The sequence below is a fragment of the Sarcophilus harrisii genome, chromosome 3 (assembly GCF_902635505.1).
Source record: "Sarcophilus harrisii chromosome 3, mSarHar1.11, whole genome shotgun sequence".
Taxonomy (NCBI): Eukaryota; Metazoa; Chordata; class Mammalia; order Dasyuromorphia; family Dasyuridae; genus Sarcophilus; species Sarcophilus harrisii.
The window spans coordinates 68457470-68471145 of NC_045428.1; the positions used below are offsets into that span (position 1 = coordinate 68457470).

Below are 13676 nucleotides of genomic sequence, written 5' to 3' on the forward strand. Positions count from 1 at the left end.
TTGACAATTGTAAAGAGGGCAGATAATACAGACATTATTGACTCACCATAGAGGAGCTGAGAAATCAGGAATACAGAGACAAAAAGACATGATCTTATGCACAGAGATGGAGTGCACACAAACAGCTACAGCTACAAAGAAAAGTGCTTGAAAAAATCATTAAACTATGGAAATGGAAAGGACAAAAGGGGATGGGTTGGAAAGAATAGAGATATGTTTACTAATGTGACTAGATGGAGCGGATCCCAAAGAGAATAATGATGAACCAGCTATCATTTATTTTTAAATTCTGTACCTGTTGTCACTAGCAAAACAATGGTCTTGTCACGAATCTAATAAATGTGATGCTTAATCTTTTTATGACTTAAGAGGAACATGGAGAACTTGGCCCATCTTCAAGTAGATGAGCAGGAATAGTTCTCTGAAGCCAGAAATCAGGGAAAGAATAAATGGAAAACTTTGGCACTGAAGTCAATGATAAGAAATTCCAAATAATCTTCTTAATTTGAAGATTATGAGAATCTAGAAACTAAGTTTGAGTAGGTACTCTTTTTGAATTGTGGGAGTAAGGGAGGCAGCAGTTTATCTAATGAATTGTGTAAGCTTCTTTTCCACTCAAACTACCTACCCAAAGTAAGAATATTTGAGTGACTGGTGCTTCCAAACTCATCTTCTATGGCTATGGAGGTAACATTTTTTTTGATAGTAGAGTTAAAGCAAAAACAAAAACAAAAACAAAAATAAAAACCCTATGTAAAGTCTAATTGTGCAAAACTCTATCTGGTATACATTTCAGGGTGGTTTTCCCTGTGTATCTCTATTTCTTATCATTTTTCCTATAATAAATAGTACATATTACTTTATGATTCATGTAGGGAGAGAAAATCAGAATAAAAGAGAAAGATCTTGGGAGAGGAAAAAAAATAGAAAAAAGAAGTTAACACAGCATGTATTGATTTACATTCAATTTCCACAGTTCTTTTTCTGGATGCAGATGGCATTTTCTGTCTCAAGTCTATTGAGATTGCTTTGGATCACTGAACCATTGAGAAGAACCAAATTTTTCATAGTCAATCATGAGAAATTCTGTTGCTATGTGTAATGTATTCCTTGTTCTGCTTATTTTGCTCAGCATCAGTTCATGTAAATCTTTCCAAGCCTTCCTAAAATCAACTTGTTCATCCTTTTTATAGACCAATTATATTCTGTTACCTTCATGTACCACAATTTATTCAGCCATTCCCCAATTGATGGGCATCTGCTCATTTTCCAATTTTTTGATACCACAAAAAGAGCTGCTACAAACATTTTTGCACATGTAGGTCCTTTTCTCTCCTTTATTATTTCCTTGGGATACAGACTCAGTAATGGCACTGCTGAGTCAAAGATTATGCACAGTTTGATAGCCCTTTGGAAATAGTTCTACATTACTCTCCAGCATGGTTGTATCTTTTCACAACTCCACCATCAATGCATTAATGTCCCAGTTTCCCCATGTCTTCCAACATTTATCATTATCTTTTCCTTTCATCTTAGTCAGGTTTGAGAGGTATAAGATAGTACCTCAGAGTTGTTTTAATTTGCATTTCTCTAATAAATAGTGATTTAGAGCATTTTTTCATATGAATATAGATGGTTTTAAAACTGGCTGTTCACATCTTTTGACTATTTATCAACTGGGGAATGACTTGTATTCATATAAATTTGACAGTTTTTTTAATATATTTTAGAAAGGAGACCTCTATCAGAAATATTGACTATTCAGATTTTATCCTCAACTTTGTACTTTCCTTTTAATCTGGTTTCTGTTTTTCTAAGAGCTTGTGCAAAAACTTTTTAATTTAATGTAATAAAAGTTGCCCATTTTGCCTTTCATAATGTTCTCTAGTTTCTCTTTAGTCATAAATTCCTCCTTTCTCCAAAGATGTGATAGATAAATTATCCCTTGCTCCCCTAATATGTTTATGTTATCATTCTTAATGCTCAAATCATGTATCCATTTTGACCTTATTTTGGTATAGGGTATAACATGTAGGTCTATTCTGAGTTTCTCACATTATTTTCCAGTTTTTCCAGAAATTTTTGTCAAATAGTGCATTCTGATTTCAGAAGCTGGAGTTGGGGGATTTATCAAATACTGGATTACTATACTTTATATTATAGTTTTATATTTTATAATATAAAATTTTATATTTATAATATAGTTTTAGGTTTGGTACTGCTAAGCCACCATCCTTTGCATTTTTTTCATGAAATCCCTTGATATTCTCAACTTTTTGGTCTTCCAGATGAATTTTGTTATTATTTTTCTAGTTCTATAAAATAATGTTTTAGCAGTTTGATTGATATGGCATTGAATAAGAAGACCAATTTAGGCAGACTTGTCATTTTTTTCTATATTAGCTCAGCCTACCCATGAGCAATTATTATTTTTTTCAGTTCTTTATATCTGATTTTGTGTGAGTAGTGTTTTGTAATTTGGTTTATGTAGTTCTTGAATCTGTCTTGGTATCCTCTACTCTCTAGCTGATATGCATTGCTGTATGGTTTTCTTTGGGTATCTGTATTTCAGGGCTAAGCAATGATTGTTCTGTATCATGAGACCAGTGACAACATTTTTAGTGCCCTTATCAAGGTGCTCTGATAATCAAAATCTTACAGAAATGCCATGATTCTGGAGTTGATTTGTCCTGTAGCCATCAAGTGTTCAAGGAGGTTATTCATAGGCTGAATGAGAAAATGTAATAACTTCTAAAGATGGTGAGGAGTGGTTTCATCAATGCCTCAGGTTGAAGTTGATTTGCCATCGCCTAAATTTAATCTTTTTTTTTCACGTTTATTCCAGAGATCTTAGGAGCTAACTCAGCCTCACACATTTTCAATGGACTCTATTAGAACATCCCATATGTTTGGTAAACTGTAGCAATGAATCTTTGCTGATTGGAAAAGCCAATTCTTTCAATGGAAGGAGAGAGTCATCTTTTGAGGGAAGGTTAGAGTTTTATACTTTAGAATCTTATGAAGGGTTAGGAAATTTTTGGAGCATTAAATAATTGAATAATTCCCTAGAACAATCCACTCCAACTCGGCTGGTCTGATGTAATGCAGTTTCTTCAGAAGAATATAGGAACACAAGTCCTTAAGGAGATATTCTTAACCAGGAGTGTGTGTATTTCAGAGGAAAAAAAATCTAATAATTGTACTTCAATATCATTAGTTTCCTTTTTAAACCTATGTATTTTATTTTGTCATTCAATGCATTCGGACAAGGGGTCCATAAACTTCACCAGATCAAAGGACTCCATGAAACAAAACAATGTAAAAAAAAACAATCCCTTGCACCACCAGAGAATTTCATTTTGAATGACTTTCTTCTTACTGTTCTGCTTAGTACATATACAATTTAGCTCAAAATTTACATATATATATATATATATATATATATATATACATATATATATACGTACATACTCCATGTTTTATTTTCAAAATAACAAACCAAGTTTTTAAATATCCATAATATCCATATCTTGGACTTTTAGTCCTCAGAGAATAATCTGTGATTTTAGTTCAAATATGAGAAGAACCGCCAATAGTACCTTTAAGAAATGCTAATAAGTATGGTTTTTTTTCCTTTAAATTTGTCAGGGAAAGAGAGAGTTGATTTAAATGTTAAGAAATTAGGATAGTGTTTGCATGTGAATGTTAATGACATGCTACTTGATGAGAACTTAAGATGGTAATAGTGATAATTGATTATAAAGATGGTACTTTACATTTATGTAGCATTTTGCATTTCTCAGAAAGCTTCCTTATGCATAATATGTTATTCTTTTCAACATGACTATTAAAATAGTCCAGGTAATTATCCCCATTTTACAGGTAAGAGAATTGAAGTCTGGAAAGAGTAAATGTCTAAAGTGGCTTGTTCCAAAATGATAATAATCCAAATATGGGTCAAAGTTTATACCCAAGTACATATGTTGTGACATTTTCATAACATTATAGAATTCTTGTCATCCTAATATTGCTGAAAAATATCAATCCTAGAATCTGGGTGACCTTGAACAAGTCATAATCTCTTTGTTTCATCCATCAAATAAATGAGAGGGTGGATTAGAAATTCTATGATTCCATTCAGCTTTAATACTGTATGATACTGTGTATAAAGAAAAAAAAAATCCACAACAACCTTGTGGGGTCATCAAGCAAATGGTAGAGGTATTAAAACCTAGGAATTTCAATTGCTTTCAATATGTGAAGGTAATGACCTGCAACTCAGTATTAAGGTATAACTATAATAAAAATGTTTATGCTCATTAGGAGGAATATTAGCATTTCCAAACATTTTTAGTATTGATGCATTAAAGAGTCCCTCGGGCTGGATCTGAGCAGCAGGAAAGGACCAAACATGTTGTATTGCACCTCAGAACTGAGGGAGGTATCCTGAGAACATCTGGGGAGAATAGATAAGAGAAGAAGGTGGGAAAGTGGAGCTAAAGGGAGAGAGGTTCAGTTTAAGGGAAACATATGTGGGGACACTGGGTCCCTTCAGGGAGGAAGCACCTGAGAAAGGCCTAGAAGAACTTCAGAGACCTCCTACAACCCCACTGCTAGTGACTCTTTTACTAGTGATAGATGACCAATAGTCCTGCTTTATGGGGATGGGCCTGGATTCTAACAAAGATGTGTCAGAGGTGCTGGTTTGAGCCTTCACATATTTTCAAATATGATTTCAAATTACTCATTTTCCAAATAATTGGAATTTTTAGCCTAATATATTAAACATGGGGTAAAAGTCATAGGTATACAAATATATAATTTTTACAACATCATTGATTTAGGACAGTGAGAAAACATATGGGCCTATGAATTGAGCTCCTTTTATTTTACATAAAAAAAATCAAAGAGCAGAAAAACTGGGACTTCTTAAAGTCACATATATACTGAATAAAAAAACCAGGACATGAATCTACTGCTCGGGCCTTTCAATATATGCCAAATAAAAGAATAAATTCAAAGCAATTAGTAAATATTAAAGCTTCCAGTCATAATTCTCAATGATCATCCTTTCTAACTCCTCTTTTCTCATGAATTGGAGATGATATGTGAAGAACTCTTTACTTTCATAACTTTTTGAGAAACAAGGAAATGTAATTATCATTTTTTCAGACATGAGAATAACTGAGTTGAAGGCTCTGTGAAATCTATACTATTACAGATTTTAATTTAAAAAAAAAGGTAGGTAGGTCTTTATTCTTTACCAAGTGGAATAAAGGGTCAGAAAAGATGTTTGACTATTATTCTATGCCCAGTTAACTCCAGTCAAAATTGTGCAGATGTCTTCTTTCAAACCATTTCCCCTCCAAATGTCTTAACCTTATTTTTCCCATGTGAAGGATTCACCAGCCCCTTTTCTGTACTTTATTACTATTGATCTCATATAACTGATCAAAATGAGAAGGATTCTATAAAACTGAAATTTTATTCTGGTCTTTTGGAATTAGGAAACAGCCTATCTTTAGGTAGGAAATATGCTATTTTATGAAGGTTTAAAGATGGGGCATTTAAATGACTACTCACAATGACTATAACAATAAAAATGGAACAAAAATAAATTAAAAATAACACTATTATTTTATTATTATGATTATAATGATTATAATGACAAAGTTTGGACCCAGATAAGAGACAAGAAAATACTTCTTTCTCTCTTTGGCAGAGATAGGGAGAAGAGGTAAGAACAGCTACATATAAAATCAAACTTAAATGATAAGTTGATATTCAAATGCCTTCTCTCCCCTTTTTATTCTTTGTTACAGGGGAGGGATGTTTGAATGGAAAATAGGAGAGATACATTTGGAAGTAAAGGTGGTGAAGAAGCAAAATATATAAAATATTTTAAAAGAATTTATATGCATGTATATAACAGGTGTATACATATATATGCATATATATATATACACACACACAGAAAAAAAGAAATTTAGTTATTTAAATCCTTCATTAAAATAGATAAATGTCTCATTACATAGAAGTAATTTTGGGTTCGGACACATAATGCTAGAAAATAATTAATTTTTGCAGGTCTAGTATGGCTTCAAGGCTTTAAGTATGGTTTAAGTGATGGACTATATGCTTATCCTTTGAAGATAAGCCTAGATATATTCAAAGTTTACAACTAAAACATTGGCAGTAGGTGTCAAACACTAGCTATTGATCTGCCTTTATACTCTCAGAATAGCTGAAATCACATTAAAATTTAATTGAAAAAAGTACTTAAGAAAATAAATAAAAATACAATAAAGCATGAACAATATTTATATATAGTTTTCTAAGTGTTCGAGAATTCTTATGAGTGGGTTAGTGTTCCTGGTTTTGTTTGCATTTATCATCACAGATGTAGACTATGTGCAGGGTACGGAGGAGTTGTAATCTGTGTTAGTAGATAGAGCACCTAAAGATGAATTTATAAATTCTTATAAATGTTAACATATATATATATATATATATATATGTATGTATATATATATATGAAAGAACTTTTCCCCAACCTCCTTTTTCTCTGCCCTCCCCAAATATCTTGCATACAACATCAGAGAAGTTCTAAATGAATGTCATTTTTTATCTTTGAATATGGAAGATTCTTCTTGACCAGTTAGGGTTTACACTGACTTCAGATATACATACTACTTTTGAGAGGCAACTTTGGAGTTAGATTTACTTTAGGAAAAGTTTGGGTTCAAACTAGTTAGGTTAAGCTACACAGGGATTGAACTTATACTCAAGGTTGACTACAAATTTGATGTGATCTTCTAAATCTTTCCATAATTTGCATTTTTTTACAGTGGAATTAATTCACAACCCATATGTTATAGGTTATAGGTTATGACATAGGTTAAACTTGATGATATTTTCTAAGGTATAACCTTAGATGATAAAGAAAAAAGGCATTATTCTTTGAATCATTCTTTTTTGAGCTATTAGTACTTTACTAGGGAAAAAGGCTTTTATGTTAAAAAGATTGGTCTAAAAGAATATAAAGTTTATGAGGTCTAAAAAAGAACATGGTCATTTATGCCAGGGATTCCAGTCACAGATATTATATATACCATCTACTGTGTTTAGAGAAGTATGCAAGTATTTTAGGAGACTGTAGTGGGAAAAGGTAGAGAGACACCAAGACACAGTCCCTATCCTTAAGGAATTTATAACCCAGTTATAGAGAGAGAACATATGATGAGTTCAGAACAATGAAATGGAGTAACACATCAACCAACGAATGGCAATCTACATAAAATACAGAAGTAATGAGATGGAACAGATTGAGTGGACTGAGCAGAAGATGGTTATATTGAAAAATAGTTATTCTAGTTTGCATATATGGTTAGCATAGACAAAGGCAATATGGCAGAGTAGATGGCATTCTGGACTCAAACGCAGGAAATTCTATCTTCAACATTTGTTTGCTGTGTAACTAGGAGTATCTTAATCTCTTTAAATTTTAGCTTCTTCACCTGCAAATTGGCAATAATAACACGTGTAGTACATTCTTCAAAGTATTATTGTGAGGCCCAAATGAAACATTTATAAAGCACCTTGAAAACCTTAAAGCATTACATTAATAGCCAGTCAGACTAATCAGGTCAAATTTTATTATTTCAACCACCTAGGAGCCAATGAGATTTGCTTTTATTGACATAGTGTTTGCCTAAGAGAGTTTGGAGAAATTCAGCCAACCCCATGCCCATTACTTAAAGAAATTTCACAATGTATGTGAATTGACTCTGGCCAGCTGTGTTTATTTCCTATGGAAAGATGTTATTTCAAAACTAAAATTCTAATAGCTATATGTAAAATAATGTTATAAGAAACCAGCTTGTAGTTACATACAGAGGTTCTTAACTTGGAATCTCTGAATATTTTTCTAAAAAAAGTTTTGATAATTTTTCAATATAATTGATTTTACTTGTAATCATGTGTTTTATTTTATATTTTTAAAATATCATTCTGAGGAGTCCTTAAATTTACCAAACTTCCAAAAGGTCCATGATTTTTAAAAAGTAAGAAGCTCTAATTTAGAAGATTATGTCAATGTTCTAATAATGAAGTGATGAAGACTGGGAATATGACTAGGGAAGGCTATGAAAATGGATATAAAGGCATATTGACACCTATTGAGCAAGGTCACAGCATGTTTGGTGGTAATAATTCATTCCTTCATCTAGAATACAATCAAGATTTCCAGAAAAGGGGAATTAGTTCTTATTTGATTTTTATAATTTTCTGCCTTGCATTGGTAAATGTTTATGTGTACAAACACTTTATTTCATCAGGAGAATTAATATGAACACTATGCAAGTTTCCAGCCACCACCAAACCATGTCTTACTCATCTGTTTCCCCACTATCTCCAGTTCCACTATCCATTGAGCCACCTATCTGTCAATATACATCTCAATAGAAAATTACATAAGTATTCAAGAACAGAGAATAGTCTGATTCAGTTAGGAAATCAGATGTGATCAGTGTCTAGCACAAAGGAGATAGTCAATAAATATTTATGAATTGATTAATTTCCTAGGCATAGTCAATGGGCGAAGCATAGGGTTTGTCTAACTTTGTTTCATGTTCAGCACAGTGCCCAGAAAATGGACTGATGCAAGTAAAAAGAATGGGGCCCAACAAAGCACTTGAAAACCTTTGTATTATAAGAGCAATTCTTACAACTATGTTTTATTCAAGGAGAAATGGAAATTACTAGCATGGTGTGTGAAACTAATGCATTCTGCCTCTGGCACCAAGCCTCTTCTAAAAGCTCTAAAGAGATATTTTATAATTCTCATGTGAGTTTCCTTCATTTTCATTCTCATTATTGGCATTAATTCAGATATTCATGTGTGAGATCTTTGTCTTTGCACGGACGTTTCCTTCTGATATGCTTGGCTATATTATAGCACACTTTTTTTGTGACATAGGTACATAGTAACATATTGTAATGCCAAATAAGGGGACTATGATTTCTGAAATATGAATGAATAAGGCACAGCGATTTTAAAGTTAAAACTAAAGCTTTGAATCCAATATCTGAAAAGTGAAGCTGTGTTGAATTGGTTTTGTCTGTGCTTTACTGTTTACTTCAATGAAGAGATTTCAATTCTGTTGCTGGTTGAAATAGTAAATATTGAATCACAGATTTTCTTTTACATTTCAAAGAGATCAAATGTCATGAATTGGTTCTCCTCTCTCTAGTCTCAATCCTTCTGTACTTTTTTCCTTCATGATTTCATCATTTCCATATCTCAATTCTTAGCTCTATATTGTTACATGAGACTTTTCCCGAGTTTGAGATCAGTACTTCCAGCTTTCTGTTAGATATGATGACCTCAATATTCTCCTGAAACCCAAACACAACATATCTAAAGTGAACTCACAATCTTTCCTTTGAACTGCCCTTGCTTCTAACCTCCCTCTTTCTGTAAATCTTTTTACTATCTTTTATGTTATCAGGCTCTTTTGAATCTTTTTTTTTCTTTGTCTGAAAATATCCAATCAATAACTAAATTCTATTGATTTTACCTTTGTAATGCTTCTCCCATTTATTACTTCTTTCCAAAACTTCAGCCAACAGTTTAGTTCAGAATCTCCATTACTCTTTGCTTAAACTACAACCTCCTCACTGATGTTCCAACATATCTCTGTGTCCTTCTTCAAACCATCTTATAGACACTTTTCAGATACTTCTTAAAGCAAAGTGCTGATCAGATCACTTGCTTAAGTCTACAGAGCCTAATTATTTCTTATCACCTATAGGATAGTCAAAATTCCAAAGGATGACATTAAATATCCTCTATAAACAGACATTAACCTCAGTGTTATCTTTCATCTCTTTCCCTTTCCATTTCCCTTTCTTAATTAGATACTCAAAATGGATTTGAGATTATAACTGATTTCTTAGCCAATTTGGATTATCCTCTATTCTTGAATACATTGTATAATAATCTACTTCTATGTCCCTTCTATGGGCAGGTAGATGGCATAATGGCTAGATGCTGGAACTATAGTCAGAAAGATTCTTCCTTAGTTTAAATATCACCTCAGACACTTAACTAACTGTATAATCCTGGACAAGTGACTTGTCCCTGTTTGTCTTGGTTTCTTCATTTGTAAAATGAACTGGAGAAAGGAACAGCAAACTTAGTTCAGTATTTTTGCCAAGAAAAGCTCAAATGGGATCATGAAGAGTCGGACATGATTAAAAACCAACTGAAAAACAATAGCAAAAATGGCCTTATTCATTTTTCTCCCCCCACTTGAAAATACCCATTTCCCCCATTTTCATCTACCGACTTCTATCACACATCTCTGTGCTTTTGTATAGAATGTCCCACATCTTTGGAATGCCCTCCCTATTATCTTCTTTTAAGATACCACCATCTACTTAAATTATTTCTGCTCATCCCAGTTATTAGTGATCTCTTCTTCTTCTTAGGACTTTGCATTTATTGATCTGTGTATTAGTGGAAAGCAACGAGAACTGGATTTGAGGTAGAGGAGAAGTGGTTGAAATCCTTGACCTATGATTTACTCTCCATGTCAAATTGGACAAGTTCCTTCAGGGCCATTGTACTATAGTCTGTTCATGATTACAATGAAAGGTTGGGAAATCTATCAGATGGCTTTTTACCTCTAAACCAATTAACTAAAATATAAGTTACAATACGAAGATTACATAGGAGAGGACAAGTAGAATGTCATCAGAGAAAGAGAATAATCCAATCTGGAGACATTGTAGAAGGATTCATGAAGAAGACTCCTGCACCAGAGATATCTTAATAAAGATGTGAAGACAATCCATTATAAGCATATTTCAAGTCATAGAGTTATGAGGTAGCAAAGGGTGTTCCAAATTTGAATAATTTATAAGGTCACATTTAGGCTTCCACTACCTCTGCAAGGTTCTAGGCTGGGATGTCATGATACTGTGAACATGACCTTCAGATCTCAAAGACTATGCCAACAGAAGACAAGTTCCATCAAATTCTACCTAGAAAGATATTGGATATGGTTTTGTCAACAGACAATATCAACTTGTCAAGAATCAGATTCCAGTAGCTAACTTAGGAGAGATTTATTAACAGTAGTTTGAACATTTAATTATGAATTATTTGGCATAGTGACATAAAACAAAGTAAAATACAAAATGACCTCCCATCCTGTGTCATTCCCTTTCTCATATGACATTTCTAAGCTGGACAAATAATTTAATTTACATTGGCCTCAGTTTTTTCATGTGAAAAATGTGGTTGGAGTTGTTCTCTTAATTTGACTCTTTTTGACTCTTTTTAAATCCACGACCCATTGATGATCTTTTACTCATTGCCAATATGAGTTATTCCCTGAAACAACTGAATATAGGCAATTAAAGAACCAGCTTATTTTGACAGACATCAAAATTAGCATAAATTAAAATATAAAATAAAAGGAATATATGCAATTGCAATAATTTAGACATGACCTACTTAGAGAAGTTATTGATGCTGAAAGAAGAGCAATGGGTGAGAAAAAGATATTTACACTGATTATAATATCAACAAAAATTTAATGAACATAAATCAATTTGCTAAAATTAATATGCTAAAACTGACTAAAAACTGTCTGAGCAAGTGACTTAAATGTTTCTTAGCTAATTTAAAATGTGAGCTTTGAAAAGTATTAAGAAAGGCAGTAAAACAGAATAGGTACACAACATATAGAAGCAAATATATCTGGTAGCTTATTATTCAATAAACTCCAACTACTAGGATAAGGAGATGAAATTTTCTAAAATCTCTAGAGGAAATTAGAAGAAATTGGAAACTCCACCCTTTATCTGTAGACAACTTCCAAATTGATATATGATCTAAATATAAAGGTCCTACCATAAACAAATTAGAGGAAAAGGGGGTGAATTTACGCTGAAAAGTTACAAATAAAAGAAAAATGCATGGTGATATGAGACAGAAAGTAATATAAAAATAAAATAAATGGTTTGACAACACAACATTTTGAAAAGATTTTTGCATATATAAATTCAATAAAGTTAAAATCAAAAGGGAAAAATGGGGGGAAAATCTTTGCAATAAACATTTTTTCTCATAAAGTTTTCATTCTCAAAATATATAGAAGTTTCATCGCTGAAAACTATGCATAAGCTTTTGCAAATCTCTGTGTAAGTAAATGATTCAAACATAAAATAATAAGAGCCATTACTCAATTGATAAATAATCCAAGGCAGTAATTCTTATATATTTTTTTAATTTCAGAGCCCTTGCACTCTTAAAAATATTGAGGACCTCACAGAGTTTTTTTATGGTATATTAAACAAATACTTCCAGTGTGAGGTGGGGGTGGGAGGCAAAGATAAAATGATAGTGTAAAGGGTGCACTATAACTGAGCTCTCCTAACATTGTCCCTCCAAACTTAAAAATCTCAAATTCAAATCAAATTCTGGAGAAATAAAAGATCAGAGTAACATACTCTTTCAACTCAAGAAAATTCAGAAGGTCTGAAAGAGAGATACCAGTGTAGGACTTGTTGAAGACAGTACCAATAGTAGCTTCAGGAGCTCATGAGCCAGAGATGAAGAGGGGTCAGAGGACTCCAATGCTAGTACTAAATATAGGATCAGATATCCTTTATCCATTCCATTGCTTATGCCTAATCCCAGGTCGTAGTTCAAGGTAGAGAAGAATATTTTTAGGGAATGAGGGAGCAGAGACAATGAGGAACAGTATGACTTTAAATCACATGGGATCAGGAACCCTGAAGAACATATTGTGATCCCTAAGGGAGCAGGAGTCCTGAGGAGTGTTATCACTTAAAACTGCAAGGATCAGAAGTCCTTCCTGGATAGGACCAGAGCCCAGACCAAGAGATCAGTGAGCACACTTATCTCGAGATTATATCCTGAAGCACCAAAAACTTCCAACCTCTAGTACTAACTCAGAAAAAAGCAATACAAAAAAAACCTGAACCTTGGGGGAAAACTCCTTTTGCTTCTTCTTCCCCTCCAATGTCAAGAACAAAGTGCTGAACTTTAACATAAAGTTTAAAGTCAAGAAATGGGATGGGGAAATGAACAAATGACAAAAAAAGGACCTGACCATAAAAAAAACCCATTATGCTAAGAGTGAAGGTCAAACTAAAAAGAAGACAATAATGCCATTACAGCTAAAAGAAAAAGTCTTAAAGGGGGAAAATATGAATAGGACCTCAGTCCAAAAAGAATTTCTGAAGAGCTAATTGACCAAGTGGGAAAAGTTTACTGAAAAAAAAACCTATTTTCTCAAAGACTGAAACCGGGCAAGACATCAAGAAACAATAAAACAAAGTCAAAAATGGCTGGGGTGGTGAAAGAATGTACTTATCATCTTCTGAAAAAGATGCCCAAATGAGACTTCTCACAAATATGACAGCCAAATGTCAGAGATCCCAGGGCAAAAAAGAAAATACTTTTAGCAGACAGAAAGAAACCGTTCAATTATAATGGATGCATAGTCAGGTATATTGACTATAGTCACAAAATTTAACAATTTCCATGTATTTCAGAAGGCAAAGGAGTTTCAAATATTATTTGTGGAAAGACCAGTGTTGAGTAGAAAATTTGATGTTCAAATGCAACACTCAAAAGAAGC

General features: G+C 32.9%; 1 protein-coding gene across 3 annotated transcripts in view; it reads right to left on the reverse strand.

The window, feature by feature from the left end:
- The window catches only part of SPAG16 (sperm associated antigen 16), a 1146423-nt gene that overhangs the window by 333333 nt on the left and 799414 nt on the right, over positions 1-13676 (reverse strand). The window lies entirely within an intron of this gene.